Raw genomic sequence first — 18,459 nt, forward strand, 5'->3', positions numbered from 1 at the left:
CGGGTTCGAGACCCACCCGGGCAACTTGGCGAGACCTTGTCTCTACAATAAATAAAAAATTAGCTGGGCATGGTAGCATGCTCCTGTAGTTCCGGCTACTTGGAAGGCTGAGGCAGAAAGATCTCTGGAGCCCAGCAGATCAAGGCTGTGGTGGCTAGGAGCGTGCCACTGCACTCCAGTCTGGGAGTGAGACTCCAACTCAAAAATAAAAAAACAGTAAAAAGAAAAAGGAAGGATTTTAAAAAATCAATATTTATTTACTTCTGGTTTTTATTTTAAACCCCAAATGGAACATATCAACATATTTTATTAACTTATAGATTTTGAAATAAAAATCTCTTCTTATTTGAATAGAATCCCTTCTTATTTGAATAGTTATCCCAAGATTTTCATCGAGGTCGTCTTTATATAGAAAACAAAACACAAACAGAAAAACAAAAATGAAAGCCTGCCAACTCTGTCTTTCAAACTTTGAATGTATTGTTTTCAATTCTGCATCCACTTGTATGTTGAGAAGCTCGAGTTAAATCTTATTCTTTCTCTTTACATAATGTTAGAGTTTGCATAGGTTGAGATGAATATTTTGTCATATATTTTGAGTCAGGGTCTCACTTGGTCACCCAGGCTGGCGTGCAGTGACATGATCATGGCTCACTGCAGCCTCAACCTCCTGGGTTCAGGCCATCTCTCTGCCTCAGCCTCCTGAGTAGCTGGGACTTCAGAAGTGCACTACCACACCTGGCTTATTTATTTATTTATTTAAAAATTTTATTTCTTGTAGAGACGAATTTCTGCTATGTTGCCCAGGCTGGTCTCGAACTCCTGGTCTCAAGAGATCCTCCCACCTCATCCTCCCCATGAGCCACCACACTTGGCCTATTAGTGAGCTATTCTATATCTCTTTTCTTTTGACTTTAAGTCTCTAAATTCTGTCGTATATCTTACGCTTACAGCACATGGCAATTTGGACTGGACCCATTTCAAGTACTTGAAAACCATGCATGGCTCGTGGCTAACGTATTGTTTTCAGAGCCTGCCCTGTCCAGGTGCACACTTGTTAGATGACCACGGGGATTTTGCTTGGATGAATCCCATGACACATTCTATCCTAAGACAGTAGATGCAATTTCTGGAAACCCTTGTTATCAGAAAGCATTCCTACAAAGTTGAAATTGCTTCCCTCGAAGCCCCAGTTGGTGGTCTTCAGCCATCCTGGGCTAAATAAGTGAAAGGAGATACCTATAGAAACTTAGAGTAAACTTAGTTCACATTTTGCCTCAGCCTAACCATTTGTGCTTTGACTGACATGCTTTGAATCTAGCACAGGTTAGTCATAGAAGAATTTCCAACAGGCAGGTTTTAGAAAACGTTTGGACATTCTACTGCAGGCCAAGCAGCAGCCCCACCCCCTCAGCCAATCTCCATCAGATGCAAGACTGGGACCAGCCCAACCTTTCAATTCATGATTTAGCATAATAATCTCTAGCAAACTTTCAGGTTCCTTGTCTAGGTGGAAGGCCAAAGATCACCCTTTGATTGACCAAACCCATAGAAATGATAATAAGACCACCTTTGGTCAAGGAGTTTGCAGATTGCAAATGTCTAACAAGTCTCTTGCAGGAAAACCCCCTCCCCTTCTCTCTTCCCATCTAACCCATCACCTGAGGGCTCGAGATGCTAGTGTCTGGCAACCTTAAGATCTAAGACTTCATGACCACAATCAACATCAAAGACCTGGCAAACCCTGGACACTCCTTTGGGCCAAAATCCCCCTACTCAAAAGTCCGTAAATATACCCATTTCATAGCTCTTGGGGCCACACTTGCCTCTGAGTGTCAGCCCCCTTTTCAATCTGTGAAAGGTGAATAATAAACTTAATTTCTTTCTACTTTCTTTCTTGGTTGCAGTCTTTCTTACTTGGTTGCAATCTTGCATTATTCCCGTGGCCCTGGCACCGGCTCCGGCCCCAGCCCACCTTACCTCACTGACCCTTTCAGTAAGTCTGGGTCCTTTCCTCCCTGAAAGCCTTTCAGGGGCTTTGAGATGGTGACTTGCAACATTTAGCAAGACCCCATGGCCCAGGCTCCCTGACTGGGGGAAGCTTATACCAAGACAGACATGCATGGTGGCATCTTTCTCCTCTAAGGCCCAAAGGAACATCCTTGCTTAAGTTTTTCAGGAAGGTGTCCAGCCCAGAGTCTAAGACACACCTGATGCAGGTGGCCTGTCTGCAGCTCCAGGGCAGCCACCTCCATGAGGCTTGTTCCTTCTTCTTGTGCAGATCTCGGGTAAAGCTCCCTTGAGCTGGGAAGTTGCTCAGAGGGAAAGTTACTGACTTAGTTTTTTTATTTACATCCTGGCTCAGACAATGCTTCAGCCTCTCAAGTAGTTGGGACTACAAGCGGGCACCACCATGCCCAGCTATTTTATTTATTTATTTATTTATTTATTTGCAGAGACAGCATCTCTTTCTGTTGCCTAGGTCAGTTTCCAATGCCTAGCTTCAAGCGATCCTTCCATCTCAGCCTCCCAAAGTGCTGTGAATTACAGGTGTGAGCCACCATGCCCAGCCGGAATTTATTTTTTTGCAACTGATTATGGAAAATAATATCGGATTTTCATTAATAGCGATGCAAAGTTTTATTGAAGAAGTTTTTTATTTAAGTAAGAAAAGCAAATTTATGTAAATAAAAAACTTTAGTTTCACAGACAACAAAGAAGGGGGTGGGTTTATCCAACAACGGCAACAGTAGCAAGAATAGCAGACAAGAACCACTCACTACCCATGCACTTTTCTTTCAAATTTTTCCCAAGCCCCTGGAATAGGTATTCTCTTATTCTTTATAAAGATGACAAAATTGCAGCCAAGAGGAGTGCAGTAGCTTGCTCAAGGTCACACCTAGGCAGGGGGGCGGGGCAGGGGCCTGGATACTAACCTACTTGACTCCTAAGCCCACATTTTCTTCCCATGGAAACCAAATAAACCACAGTAGAAATTCAGTTCTGCATATCAGGCTTCCCTCCCTCCCTCCTTTCTTTTCTTCCTCTCATCTTTTGTTCCTCATTCCTCCCCTCCCCTCCTCCCCTCCCTTCCCTCCCTCCCTCTTCCTCTACCTTTGTTTTTTTCTCAAACACTTATTCATGCAGGGGAGTGAAGATCCACAACGGTCACAACTTCCGACCATGAGAAATACTCAGTCTAGCAGGGAGGGGACCTAGAGTCTCAGGAAAGTAGCCGCAAACAATCCTCGAGTCTCACCCCTTGTTTCATATTCTGTTTACAGCACTAACTTGGGGAGGCAGCAGAGACTGTGACAGAAAGCCAGGACTCGGGATCAGCGTCATGGATTCTCATCTGTAAGAGGGACACAACGAAAAGGGAAGAAAGAAAAATAGAAAGAAACCTGCGTCAATGTGCTTGTGGAAGTACTTTGGAAATGAGAAACGCTATCGATGATAGATGATGGTTGCTCTTGGACTCCATGACACGCGACTGCTGACATTAGACCATTTTCAACCCACAGAAGTAGCCATTTCAATGCCGTCCAATCTCAGCTCTTGCTGAGGGTTTTATCAGGAAACCATCCATCTGGCGTGGCGTGATAACGGAGTTTTCCGACCAAACACTAGGACATGTTATCAAACACATGGATTGATCTTTGAACACACTCTGGAAAAGAACAAAAATAAACCCCAAACAGGAAAACAAAATCCAGCGTCTCCCCAAGTGCAGAGTGCGTGCCAGTTGGTGGGCACACAAGATCATTCATCCTAGGTGGCCTCCAAAGCCAATGTTAAATAATTGTGGTGGCAAATCAATTGCCTTTCAATTTCCTTTCATTCCTCTGATGACTCAGAGCCAAAAGTCTCAGTTTGGTTCATCTGTGTTTAACTCTTGCTGATTTTCCACTTAAACAACACTGAGCGGGTCACAGGCTCAGAGCTTCAGCAAACCTCAGTATTGAGGTTCTCATTGTTTTTATTTGTCTATTTATTTACTTAGAATTGGGTCTCACTTGTGCTGAGACTGGAGTGCAGTGGTATGGATGGTCACAACTCACTGCAGCCTCGACCTCCTGGCTCAGACAATGCTTCAGCCTCCCAAGTAGTTGGGACTACAAGCGTGCACCACCATGCCCAGCTATTTTATTTATTTGTTTATTTGCAGAGACAGGGTCTCTTTCTGTTGCCTAGGTCGGTCTCAATACCTAGCTTCAAGTGATCTTTCCACCTCAACCTCCCAAAGTACTGGAATCACAGGTGTGAGCCACCGTGCCCAGCTGGAATTTATTTTTATTTTTATTTTTTTACAGCTGATTATGGAAAACAATACCAGATTTCACTAATAGTGATACAAAGTTTTATTGAAGAAGTTTTTTATTTAAGTAAGATGAGCAAATTTATGTAAATAAAAAAGGGAGCTAAGTACAGATGTGGCCAAATTTTGAAGATGAGATGAGCTGCCTGATACTGGGAGGTATTGACCTAATTAAAAGTGTGATTGTGTGTGTGTGCTTGAATCACACAGCTTCTAGGTTTACTTTTCTTGCCATAGAGGAAGTCTCTGCAATGCAAGTGTTTATGAACCAAGGTAAATCATTTTCAACAGCAAACAGCAGTGCAGAATTAAAATCCCTTAGCAATTAAAGGGCAAAGCTGTCACCTGTTATGAAACATACACTGGAATTAATAAACCAGTGAGAAAGGAAATTCTATCAATAGCCCAAACCTAAGTGATTTTTCTCTCTTAGGTGACCAGCCAGATGACTTTGACTTGACTTTGAACTAAATTCAGGTGGCTCGCCTTGTAGTTGGCAACCACACTAAAGGAAGGAAACCCGGAGAGAAGAGTTGGACACCTTGAATCCATTCTTAAGGGAGAATCAAAATTAAATCCGTCACACATAGGATGCTTCTGGAACTCTCACAATCACTGGCAGAAGGATAGGGGAGAGCCTTTATGTTACAGAGAAATCAAAACGTTAAAGTCTTTTTGAAGAGCTGTGTTCCTTTCAAAAAGATAAGGTCCTTCTACAAGACCACTAGCCTGGACTCTGAAAAAATAACAATGACATAAAAGTTAAAACAAGGCAGTGGGACTGATTAAAGGAGACCAATGAGACAAGATAACTAATTCTTGATTGCATTCTGGGTAAAAAAGGATAAGGAGCTAGAAGATTACTTCCAGGACTACTGTACTGGGAAGGTTTTAAATATATTTTTTAGTCAGGGTCTCACTCTGTAGCCCAGACTGGAGTGTAGTGGTGCCATCATGGCTCACTACAGCCTCAAACTCCTGGGCTCAAGCAATCCTTCTTCCACAGAGACCTCATTTGTCAAGGCCGTATAGGCACCAGGTTGCCAAGTCCAATGGTCAGCATTGCTATTATTTTGCTTTTCATCTTAGTCCAGAGTAGCTGGGACTACAGGTGTGTGCCATCACACCTGACTAGGTTTTTAATTTTTTGTGGCAACAAGGTCTGGCTATGTTGCCTAGGCTGGTCTCAAACTCCTGGGCTCAAGCAATCCTCCTGCATTGACTTCCCAAAGTGCTGGGATTATAGGTGTGAGCCACCACACTCAGCATGTATTGGGAAGATTTTCATATGGACTTCACATGAGGAAGTATTGTTGCATAACTTAAACTTCTTGAGTGTGATAATGGCATTATTATATAATGGGTTACGTTGGAGAATGTACTTGTTCTTGGAAAATGTAGGCTGACATATTTAGGGATGATGTTATGTTATGTTATTTATTTATTTTTGAGTTGGAGTCTCACTCTGTCACCCAGACTGGAGTGCAGTGGCCGCTCCCGGCCACCACAGCCTCGACCTGCTGGGCTCCGGCGATCCTTCCGCCTCAGCTTTCCAAGTAGCTGGAACTACAGGCGCGCGCTACCATGCCCGGCTAATTTTTTGATTTTTATTGTAGGGATGAGGTCTCGCCAAGTTGCCCAGGCGGGTCTCAAACCCGCAGGCTCAGGCAATCCACTTACCTCGGCCTCCCACAGCGTGGGATTACAGGCTGAGCCACCGAGCCCAGCCGATGTTACGTTATTTTTAAATAGTTCAGCAAAACAGTATTGATAGAGATAAGCACATGGGACAGCGTGTTAACAATTGGTAGCTCTAGATGGATCTAGATAGCCATTATTCCATTATTTTAACTTTTCTATGGGGTGAAACATTTTCAACACAGAGCTGGGAAAATTTTCCCAATGGCATTAATAAACTGGGGTTGGGGAGGGGACCAGACTGACTGTTTTGTGGCTTGCCTGACTCTGATGGAAACTAGAATTTGGCAGTTTAAGCATATCAGTAGTGCTCCTTAGAGGCCCTGGTTGTAATGATTTGATGTGAGTGGTTTCTTTCTGGCACATCATCTGGATGAACAACCCTTTAAGGGGAGAAGACTGCCTTCTGAGCTTCAGAGGTGTTACAATACCTCTCTCTTAGTGAAAGCTCTCTTGGTATCAAGTGTTTTTTCTTCTCTGCTGGATCCAGGACAAGGTGATCCTGCTCTCCCAGCCCCCAGGAGTCTCGGGCTTGTTCCACCTACCTCTTATCCCAGGGCAGTGGTTCTGAGTGTCTAATCAGGATTGGTAAATAAGTAACACACACACCTCTTTACCCGTGGAAGATATCACTAGCCGATTCCAGCATGATGCTCAATGGGAGAGATATAGTTGCTTGACATCTTGCATAATTGTCTTCTCCTTCCTTTGAGTTTTCAAGCAAAACCAGTATAACTATGTGATGATTTTCACCTAGTCCCATGGGTGTCCTGGTGTTCTTGGCAACCAGTCCCTCCCCACCGCCTGCTCCCATTGGAATAACAGAACAGGATTACATCTTGTCTAAACCCCCTTATAAGCATGCAGTGGGACCTGAGCGCGCTCTGGTGTGCTCACTAGGAGTAGGCTCTGCATCTGGGGACTGCTGCTCCTGGGTGTGCTGCCTCTTATCCGGTGGGTGCTGCAGTCCCTCTCCTGGGGTGGGGAGGGCTTGCCTACTCTCCTGGCATTGGGGTTTCTTCCCGTGGACCCATGGGACCCCTTCATGCCACCATTAAAAAAGTTAACTTTACTGAGGCATATTTTACATATCATATAATCCTCCCACTCAAGTGAATAATTTAATGATTTTTTTCCTTTAGTAAATTTGACATGTTGTGAAACTGACACTTCTAATAAGGTCCCTCTTGCACGTCCCTTGTAGCTCCCTTCTCCTGATCTGCCTTCCTGGCGACCAGTCCACTTTCTGTTTCTATACATTGGCCTATTTGGGACGTTTCTTCAAATGAACTCATACACTGTGTGGCCTCTTGCTTCTGGCTTCTCTTACTGAGCATGTTTTTAAGTTCATTCATGTTGTCGTACGTGACAGTAGTTTGTTCCTTTTTATTGCCGAATGGCATTCCACTGCATAGATAGACCTCATTTTGCTTGTCCATCCGCCACTTGGTGGACATTTGGGTGGCTTCCAATTTGGTGCTAAAGTTTTTGGTGGAAGTGAACACTTCCTTTGATAATGGCTCTTACTGCTGCCTGTATACACATAGTTCATTGAGTTATTTTATTTTATAATTACATTTATTTTTGAGTAGCAAACTGAAGCCTAGAACATGTATGTAGCTTACCAGAGTTTGCAAAGCAAATTGCTTCCAGTGGAAGTCTAGAAAAGTCTTTGGGACCCTGGAAAGTGGCAAATGGTTTTCCCAGTATGAACTGGTGCTTTTGGGGACTCCTTCCAACAGTGGGAGAGCTATAAGGAGACATTGACACAACTCTCACTTTACAGATGAGGAAATCACAGTCTAGAGAGGAAAAAATTGTCCAGAGTCATACATGGAACCACTAGAACAGATGCCACAGTATCCTAGTGTCCTCACAGACATGCAGACTCTTTCTACTACCCCATACGTGTGTCTTTCTATCCTGATGGACTCTTAATAAACACATCAGCTCTCCAGGATGAATGTGAAGCTCAGCTTTGTCCTGTTCTGGAAGATCTTGGGGAGACTGAGGAGGACATGGCTATGTGCACAGTGTCTGGAGGTAGAGGCCTCAGTTCAAGTTGAGGAAATAGAGAAGCAGGCGCCAGTATCCAGGAGGTTGTCTGGTGCTCACAGATAGACCTTAGTGTTCTCCTGTTGAACACGAACAAGTTCTCAGAACATCAGCATTAGACAAGACCACTCACCTGGGGCTGTGACGGGTCAAGACAAAAACAAGAGCATCCCATAGTCATGTCTGAACACAGAAAAAACATGGCCACAAAATACCAGACACTTCTCTCTGTGACTGCTGTCTCTTTACCAATGAGAGCTTTAGCCTTGATTTCGCCCTTCCTCTGGCTAGATAGGATTTATTGAGATGCCCAATTTACTCCTGCTTCCTGGCAGCGTTCAGTCCAGTCCAGAGCAGAGCCCTGCTTCCTCAAACCCTGCACCAAATCACCTAACACAAGACCCAGTTGAGTAAGTCCTTTCTATCACCTCCTCATGGAGATGCCCCACAGTTCCTATGGGCTTGCGTTCTTCCTCAGTGTGACACGTTATAAGGCCAACATGCTCAACTACAGGTGTGTTTCTGGTGGTCTTTGGCTAAAGGACTGCTTTAGTCAGTTTGGGCTACCATAACAGAATACCACAGACAGTGTGGCTTCAGCAACAAACATTTATTTCGCACAATTCTGGAGGCTGGAAGTCAGAAATTAAGTGGCTAGCACAGTTAGGTTCACAGTGAGGGCTATCTTCCTGGCTTGTAGATAACCACTTTCTCACTGAATCCTCACATGCAGCAGAGAGAGCTCTGGGGTCTCTTATAAGGGCACTAATCTCATCATGGAGACTTTACCTTCAAGACCTAATCACCTCCAAAGGCCCTGTCTCCAAATATCACCACACTGGGGATTAAGTTTTCAATGTATGCATTTTGAGGGGATACAAACACGCAGTCTCTAACAAGGGCATTCATAAACTCTTCATTTCCAATGTTTATAATTTGGTTTGGGGCAAGTTAGTCCCTCTGTAACTTCCATTTCTTATCTGTAGGATGGAGTTGATGATACTGACAGTATCGTCTTCACAGGGGCATTGGGAGGTGTGTGGTGCTTAGAACAGTGTTTGGGTCTATGACCATGCCGCCATGAATGTAACCATTCTTGCCTGATATCTGAAGAACAGTGCTTGGCACACAGAAGCTACTGTTTAGATATTTGTCCTTCAAACATCCAACGCGAGAAATGTGAGGACCTCATATCCTGCAACCAGTAAGTTTCTTAGATGTCTAGCCTCTGTTCTCCAGCTTCCAGTTGTGACCATTCTCAGGGGTCATGGGGGAGAGCTGGTTGTTCTCCCATCTGTGCTCACTCCTCCACCGTCCCTCGACTGGAATCTGCAGTGGAACCCGGAGTCAGAGAGGGCAGTTGGTGGTGTCAATAAAAGGCTCCCGTTTGCTTGTTTTTCTGTGGCTAATCCTGGCAGCAGAAAGGCCAGGAGACACGGGCAGATGGAGGCGGGAGGTGCCAGAGGAGAGAAATACCTAGAGGAGTACTCCATCAAAGAGAATCTAGATCTTCTTATTCAAAGCAAGCACCATGGAATTACAAGATCTTGGCGATGCTGAAGAAACAATGGGAAAGCTTTGCAGACAGGCCGGGGACGTTTATTAAGTCCCTGCTGTTTTCTAGGCCATTTTGCTTGCCTGCTCTGGAGAGCGCTTGACTCATTGAGCCCTATTTCAATATCCAGGTCTGAGTACCCCCGAAGGTTGATGTCCTTCCTTAACTTGACTACCTTCTGAGACGAGGCGCTCACGGCCTTGCCTGGGTCAAGGGAACCAGGACAGTGCTCTTCTGCTTAAGTATCACCACGTGCAGAAATGACGCCTGAAGTTTGATGGCAAGCATAGAGATAAGCACTTGTCTTTTCCACTTACCTTTTCCAAATGCCAGGTTCCTATCAGAGGTGAATGTGCAGATGACAGAATCTAGATCTGCCTCCTTTGGCTGTACAGTTTTTAACATTTCATCAGAAGACGTTTCTGGATGACCTTTTAATTTTGCCAGTGTTCTTGGTTTTTATACCTTGGATTCATTTCTCACCACCCCCATCAGGCTCCTGCTACTCCACAGAGACCTCATTTGTCAAGGCTGTGTGGGTGCCAGGTTGCCAAGTCCAATGGTCAACATTACTATTGTTTTACTTTTCATCTCAGCCCTGTTCAACGTCCCTAATCACTTCTGCCTTCTTAAAACACTTTCTCCTCAGAGGTTGGTGAATGGGTACAAACACATGGTTAGGTAGAAGGAATAAATGCCAATGTTTGATAGCCCATTAGGGAGGCAGCGGTTAATAGCAATGTACTGTGTATTTCAAAGTAGCTAAAAGAGGGGACTTTTAATGGCCCTAAAGCAGAGAAATGATAAATATTCAAGGTCATGAATACCGCAGATACCTTGATTTGATCATTGCACATTCTATGTCTGTAAGAAAATGTCACATGTACCCCATAAATATGTACAAATATTATGTCAGTAAAAACCCCACTTTCTTCCCTGGCCTCTCTCTCTTTTCTCCTGTTCAGTGGCAGCTACTTTGTAATTTTCTATTCTTACTTTCTCTCCTGTTTCTTTACTGACTTTGCCTTCCACATGAACTCAGACATTTCATGAGGCCTGTGGTTTCTTTAGGTGGGAGATGGCACTCAGAGGACCACAGTCTGGGTGCTATGTGTGCTGATTGTTTGTGGGATGGGTATTGTTTCTTGTCTTTTTATTGGATGGAACCAGTAAATTATTTTTCTTTTTTTGAAGAATAAAATACATCTTGGGTTTATACTGAGTCTTCCAATTCAGATTCAACTAGGAACTTCCTAGTTCCTTCAATTTTATGTTAGTGTCTTCTTTTTTCTATACGAAAATTCCTGATTCCTCCAAAACGAACATACTTGCTTTATCTCATAATAAATACAGAATGGTTTCAGGAAAATAATAGCAATATATCATATAATGTTATATCAATGATATGATTAATAAAAACTATTTAAGATCTTTTTGCAGTATTTTTTTTATCTTTAACACATATCTTACTAGGGATGTGCAGTCAAATACTATGTTAATTTTTAGGAATTAATATAAACATTTAATAATATTTTAAAGTCACATTTATACAATCTATTCAGTGAAATCTAGTTTCTGTCTCTCCTCTCTTTAACTGTTTGCTCTGTCCCCTTGTAGGTTGCCATTAAAAAAATGTATTTTTCCATTAAAAACATGTATTCATATCTCTTTCTTAGGTTAATGTCAGCATAATATACACATTTGTCTCTACCTGCATTTTTCATTTAATAATATACCCTGGAAACCACGGCATAGAAGTAAGTAGAGACATCCCACACTCCTTTGACAGCTGGGTAGAGGATGGTGTCAATGTGCAGTGTTACTTTAATCAGGTACCTATAAAGGTGATTCCTCATCTTTTGCCATCACAAATGATGCTGCAGAGAACAGACTTGTGCACATTTTTTGAGGTCTCTTTGCTAATGTATTTTTGGAATAGATTTTTAGGAGTGCTGTAGTTTGGATGTTTGTTCCCCCAGACCCAGTGTTGAAATTTGATCACCAATATTGGAGGTGGGGCCTAATGGGAGATGTTTGGATCGGGGTCAGATTCCTCATAAATAGGTTAATGTCCTCCCTTGGGGTGGGATGGGGGAGGGTAAGTGAGTACTCACTCCATTAGTTCCCGAGAGCTGGCTGTAGAAAAGAGCCTGGCCCCTTTCCCTTCCCTCTTGCTTCCTCTCCCGCCATGGGATCTCTGCACACACCAGCTCCCCTTAACCTTCTGTCATGAGGGGACGCAGCCTGAAGCCTTCACTAGGATGGATGTGGGTGCCAGGCTTCTTGTACAGCTGCCAGAATTGTGAGCCAAATCTTCTCTTTCTAAATTATCCAGCTTCAGGCATTCTTTTACAGCAACATGAAACAGACTGAGAGAGGAATGGTGAGTCAATAGACAAATGCACATGTGGTCTTGCTGCATGTTGCCAAATTCCCCATCACAGGAGTCATGCATTTTGCATTCCCCCAGTAACCACTGAGAGAGCCTGTGTCCTCCCAGCCTACAACTATAGGTTATAAAGCTTTAGGGTATTTGCCTGCTGGATAGGAGCTGCATCCCCTTAGCTAGTCTTTGCTCCCACCCGACACTCCATTCTGTCCACGGTAGCCAGAGAATTATTATGTAATATCAGTAAGATCACATTACTCCCTCACCTAAAGCCCTGATCTCTTCCAGTTTCAACATCCAGCTTTCTCACTCTGGCATTTAGATCTTATGTCACCTAGCCTCTTCCTACTTTTTTGAACCTCATCTTGTTTCTCTCTCCCTTTGGTCTCCCCAGTGCTGGCCATACTGGTCTTCTCTCTGTTCCTTTAATCACTGAGCTCATTCCTTCTTTATATTTACATTTTTAATTGTTTGTAGAGATGAGGTCTTGCTAGGTTGTCTAGGCTGGTTTTGAACACCTGGGCTCAAGCAATCCTGCCTCAGCCTCCCAAAGTGCTGGCATTACAGGTTTGAGTCACTGCACCCAGCGTCTTCTTTAGGGCCTTGGTATTTGCTGTTCCTTCTACCTGGAATGGTGCCCTGACTTTACACAACCGATTTCTCCATATTCATATACCAGCTCCTCTCCTTAAAGGATCACCCATCCTAAGTATCCCACCAGCCATTCTTGACCGCCTCATTCTATTTTTTTTTTTTGGGCTAAAGTTTTAAAATTTGATTGATGGATTATCCAGTCACTGAGAGCACAGCCTTTTTCTGCCTCAGTAGACATTGGTTCAATGATAAAATAAATACATAGTAAACGTCTTGCCTGCCTAGTAACCTGCGTGTTCACTTTTAATCCTTCTCAGGACTATTTTATTCTTTAAAATCAGCTTTTTTCTTTGACATACAAAAGACATTTTTAAAACGTATACTTTGATGAGTCTGGATGTAAGCATATACCCATAAAACTATCCCTGTCATCAGCACCATAAACATCTTCATCCCCTCTGAAAGCTTCCTCCTGCCTTATTTACTTATTAATTATTCTTTTTAAAAATTTATTTATATTTATTTTTGAGTTGGAGTCTCACTCTGTTACCCAGACTGGAGTGCAGTGGCTGCTCCTGGCCACCGCAGCCTCGACCTGCTGGGCTCCGGCGATCCTTCCGTCTCAGCCTTCCAAGTAGCCGGAATTACAGGCATGTGCTACCACGCCCGGTTGATTTGTTTTTGATTTATTGTAGAGATGAAGTCTCGCTGCCCAGGCGGGTCTTGAACCCGCGGGCTCAGGCAATCCACTCACCTCAGCCTCCCAAAGGCACGGGATTACAGGCTGAGCCACCGAGTCCGGCATCTTTTTTTTTTTTTTCTTTGAGTTGGAGTCTCACTCTGTTGCCCAGACTGGAGTGCAGTGGTCACTCCCAGCCACCGCAGCCTCGACCTGCTGGGCTCCGGCGATCCTTCCGCTTCAGCTTTCCAAGTAGCTGGAACTACAGACATGTGCTACCAGGCCCGGCTAATTTTTTGATTTATTGTAGAGATGAGGTCTTGCCAAGTTGCCCAGGTGGGTCTCGAACCCGTGGGCTCAGGCAATCCGCTCACCTCAGCCTCCCAAAGTGCGGGATTACAGACTGAGCCACCGAGCCCGGCTTATTAATTATTCTTGTGATAAGAACATTCACCCAAGATCAACCCTCTTTGCACATTAAAAAATGCAATTTGGTATTGTTAGCTACAGGCGCTATGCAGTACGCTAGGACTTACTCGTCTTGTATAATGGAAACTCTGTGCGACAGGACCGTCTTTCATTTATCTCTGTTCCTTTAGGACTTCTTTACCCTGATCCTAATGGGACTCATGGGGGCAAATCCAGGTTTTGTGGCGCCTGAGGCTTATACTGTTTGTGTATTTGGGGGGCTTCCTGAAGTACAAGAACACAAAATTACACATAGCAAATTAGGGAGCTTTTTGGAAGGGGCCCATTTCATTGAGGGCCCCTGAAGCTCAGGCCTTGTTAGGTTCAGGGAAAAGTCATCTCTAGAGCTCATTAAAGGTCTACTGAATGAATGAATGAGTCAAAGGTGGGTTTTAAAAGTCTGTTTTTCCTGGTTTCATTTTCGGTGAGTAGAAACACAAAGCAAGTGGTAACAACAGCCCAAGATGACTACTCTGTTTTATTCTCGCACGTAATTAGGATTTTTTTTATCTTCCCAATTTAAGACAGCTTCAGCCTCTCAGGTTTGTACCTAATGGGAAAGAGACAAACCAGGTATTGTAGCACTTCATGGAGGCCATGCTGTCTGACAGCAACTGCACTGGCCTTCCTGCTCTGTCTTCTTTCTTTTGCTAATGGCACATCTGTCTCTTTGAATCCTTGTGGTTCAGGTGGACCAGATCCAGGTTTCAGTTGAGGGCGTGTATCCCAGGCCTGTCAACCCCTTGCTCCAGTGTCTTAATTGGCGGCCACCTCCATGTATGATGTACTATGTGCTAGTCACCAGTGCGAGCATTTTGTAAATACATATTAATCCATTTAATCCTCACAACAGTCCTTTGAGGGCGGGCCATTTATTATCTCTATTTTACAGGTGGGAGAGCAGAGACACAGAAGGGTTAAGCTTACCGTCCAAGGTCACCCGCAGACAGACAATGGAGCAGGGGTTGGAACCTGGGCAGTTGGGCAGCATCTCAATTAGTTCAAGGCAAGATAGCAAGAGCCAAGCCAGGCCCACCCTTCTTAATCTTAAGCCTTAGAACTATAGGGGAGGATTTCTCTTTCCACAGAAACTGCTAGCAGTTTAGGCGATGAAGGCTGGAAGCTTCCAGGGCCAACAGGGGAACCTAAGAAGGTTGTCACCCAGAGGAGAGGTGGGGACAGAGATCAAACACTCAAGAGTTTGTTGGCACCTCTGCTGTCAGCTCATGTGTGATGATCTCCCGCTAAGCTTCCCACACATGCGGGAGCTGAGAAGTGCCCTTTATTGCCTGAGGGAGTTTGAGTTTTTTCCATCTTTAGCAACTAAAATAAATGCATGTTGGTTTCTGACCTTGATGGCTTTTTACTAGAAGGACTTGAGGAAGAATTCTCTTGGGGATTCTGGGAAGAAATGATGCCCGTAGACTCTCTGGTACCATCTTTCTGTGTACAGTGTGTTGGTGTTTGGGAAGAGGATGGATAGTGGACACAGTCAGTATGGGTTTGATTTTCAGCTGGGCGACCCTGGGCAAGTCACTTGAGCTCTCTGAATCGTTGGGGACTGGCAGAACTGCCTTCTTGGGTGGTGGGTGAGGATTTCATGAGATAACACATATGAAAGCTTGTGGCACATAGTAGGAGCCTCATTCTTGAATTCACTCGTCCTCTCCACCCCCCGGGGCTCTGTCTTTACTTTCTGTGTTAGTCAGGTTTTCCAGAGAAACAGAGCCAACTGTGTGTGTGTGTGTGTGTGTGTGTGCATGTGCACCCATGCTTGCATGTGCTTTAAGGAACTAGCCCACATGATTGTGGGGCCTGGGAGTCTGAAATCCACAGAGCAGACTGAGAGGCTGGAAGTTCAGGTCTGAGTTGACATTATGGTCTTGAGTCTGGAATTTCTAGGGCAGGCCAGGCAGGCTGGACGTGCAGGTAGGGAGTCTACATTGCAGTTTTTTTAGTTTTTTAAGAGGTACATTTTTTGATCTTTATTGTAATAAATCCCTAAAAAAACAATCCAGGAAACTGTCACTTAAGAAACCGTGAAAATCACAGTATTGAATCAGATGATACTCTTCTATAATTGAACAAGACCTGAGATTAAAAATTCCAGACAATGGCTGATCTTGTATTCTATTTTTACAAAGGCATCAAATATTTTTATCTAAGGCAAAGTTCAAGCAGTGCAAGATAGCTTTATGTCATATTTTTTATTTGTTTTCTTCTTATGGGGGTAGGGTTTGTCATCAGTAAGGGTACTTGATCTCAAAATGGGTGAAATGGGGATCAAAGAGAGGTCCAAACTTTACCTGTATGATGTCCACTTGTATATCTAATCGTGAATTGTACCACACATCTTTAAAATAAAATATAAAAATTAAAAAAGTAAAGGAATTCAAATTCAAACTCAAACTATGTTGCAGTTTTGAGGCAGAATTTCTTTTTCCTGGGGAAACTTCAGTACTTTTTTTTTGGTAGAAATGGGATCTTTCTAGGTTTCCCAGGTTGGTCTTGAACTCCTGGCCTCAAGTAATCCTCCCACTTTGGCCTCCCAAGGCACTGGGATTATAGGTGTGTGCCACTATGACTGACTCAGTTTTTGCCCTTCAGGCCTTCCAATGATTCACTGAGTTCTATCCACGAACGGAAGGTAAACTCTTTTACTTAAAGTCAGCTGACTGTAGACCTCCACAAGATACCTTCAATCACCTCCACAAGATACCTTCACTGCAGCAATTAGTTTAGCATTCAACCAGAACAACCGAGTGCTGCACCTGGCCAAGCTTACACAGTATCACTAACCATCCCACAGGCTGATACAGTCTCTGTGAGCCTTGTTTCTCCATCTGGCAAATGGACAGGACTTGCCCTGGTCTACAAGCTTCTCTTCTTTAAAACGGGAATTAAAGCCGGAAAGTGCTGAGGGCTGAGTGAAGAAGAACCCAGAAGTAGCATGAAGGTGATTTCCAGACAAGCCATCCTTACTGCGGTGGAACAGAAGATGCTGAAAGTTGAAGCCTTTTGTTCTCTGAATTCCTGAGTCATCTCAAGGAGGAGAATGTAACATCAGGGCTTGAAGGTGGGTGTTGGCATGTACCAGAGCTATTTATATGACTCCCCAGCTCTTCCACGAAGCCAATTTCAGTCCCAGGAGGGAGGAAGCACAGCCCTCCTGTGTAGTCACCCTGAGCACGTAGACACAAGCAGTCAGGCTCTCCTCATTCCACGGAGACACCCTTTCTGGCCTTGAATGCCCAGAATGGAAGGAGAGAAGAGGAGGCGGAGGAAGAGATGGAGGAGGAAGAGAGGAAAGGAGAGGAGGAGGAGGAGGAGGAGGAAGAGGAGTCCTGGATCAGCAGATCAAAGGGGTGGCCCCAGGCTGTACCTGGTCATGCGCACTGCACACGGGCTCCCAGGTCACCCCAAATGCTGCTGCTGGCTGCCTTGTGGTCAGTTTATCTCTCAGTCGTCCTGGGTCTCGGTGTTTATGCTTATTTTTAGTAGAAAAATGTTATGGAGAAGGAAAGGAAGAGCTATTAATGAGCATGTTATTCAATAGTGGAAGATAATAAGCAGTTGCTCTAATTGTATTATGAGCCTGTCACTTGAAGTTCATACTGTGATTTAAGCTCACCGCTGGAAGTATTTTTAAGTGGGAGCCCAGATTTTCAGGTACAGAAAAAAAAAAGAGAACAATTACCTAAACGTGGTAAAATTAATTAACATCCCTTCCTTCTTGGCCGTCTAGAGAGACTTCAGGCAGTTTCCTTCCTGGTTCACTCAGGCAAATGCGACTAAGGGACTGAGACAGGTTTCCACCCAAGGGGTGAAAAGCTTCTACAAAATAATTCCAAGTATTTGCAAGGGCCAGATGGTGAGAAGAACCGTTCCTTGAATGTGTTCAAAGCCACGAGATGTGTTTACCTTTATCCCTTTTAAATCTCTCAGTAATTCTGTGAGGCAGACATTGTTGTGCCCATTTTGCAGTTGGGGTTCACTGAGGCTCAGAGAGGGAAGTGACTTATCCTAAGGGGCAGAGCCAGCATAGGGAGTTGCCCGAACCCTACCCTGACCTGCCTGCTGAGGACCAAACTAGGTGAGGGAAGAGCGGAGACATGTTAGATGTCTACTTCGGGAAGGGCCAATTTGTGGACTATTTATTTATTTATTTTTGTAGAGGCAAGGTCTCGCTACGTTGCCCAGGTTGGTCTCGAACTCCTGAGCTCAAGCAGTCCTCCTGCCTTGGCCTCCCAAAGTGCTGGGATTCCATGCATGAACCACGGTGCCCGGCCGCCATCCTTTTTTAAAGTAAAATTTTATTTGCTAGAGTCAAGAGGTATGTGTGCAGTTTGTTACACTGGTATATTGGGTGATTGTAAGGTTTGGGCTTCCATTAAGCCCATCATCCAAATGGTGAGCATGGTACCCTGTGGGTAACTTTTAACCCTCTCTTCCTCTGTTCCTCCCCTTTAAGAGTCCCCCGTGTCAGGCGTTCCCGTCTTTATGCTTGTGTCTACCCACAGTTGAGTGAGAATGTGTGGTGTTTAGTTTTCTGTTTCTGTGTGAGTTCACTTAGGGTAAGTGCAACCTGTGGGCCGGCTGCATCCATCTTGCTGCCAAGGACATGATTTTGTTCTTCGTGTCCCCATCCTTTCTTTTTTTTTTTTGAGTTGGAGTCTCACTCTGTCACCCAGACTGGAGTGCAG

Source organism: Carlito syrichta, unplaced genomic scaffold, assembly GCF_000164805.1.
Source record: "Carlito syrichta isolate Samal-C Ts95f unplaced genomic scaffold, Tarsius_syrichta-2.0.1 Scaffold304008, whole genome shotgun sequence".
NCBI lineage: Eukaryota > Metazoa > Chordata > Mammalia > Primates > Tarsiidae > Carlito > Carlito syrichta.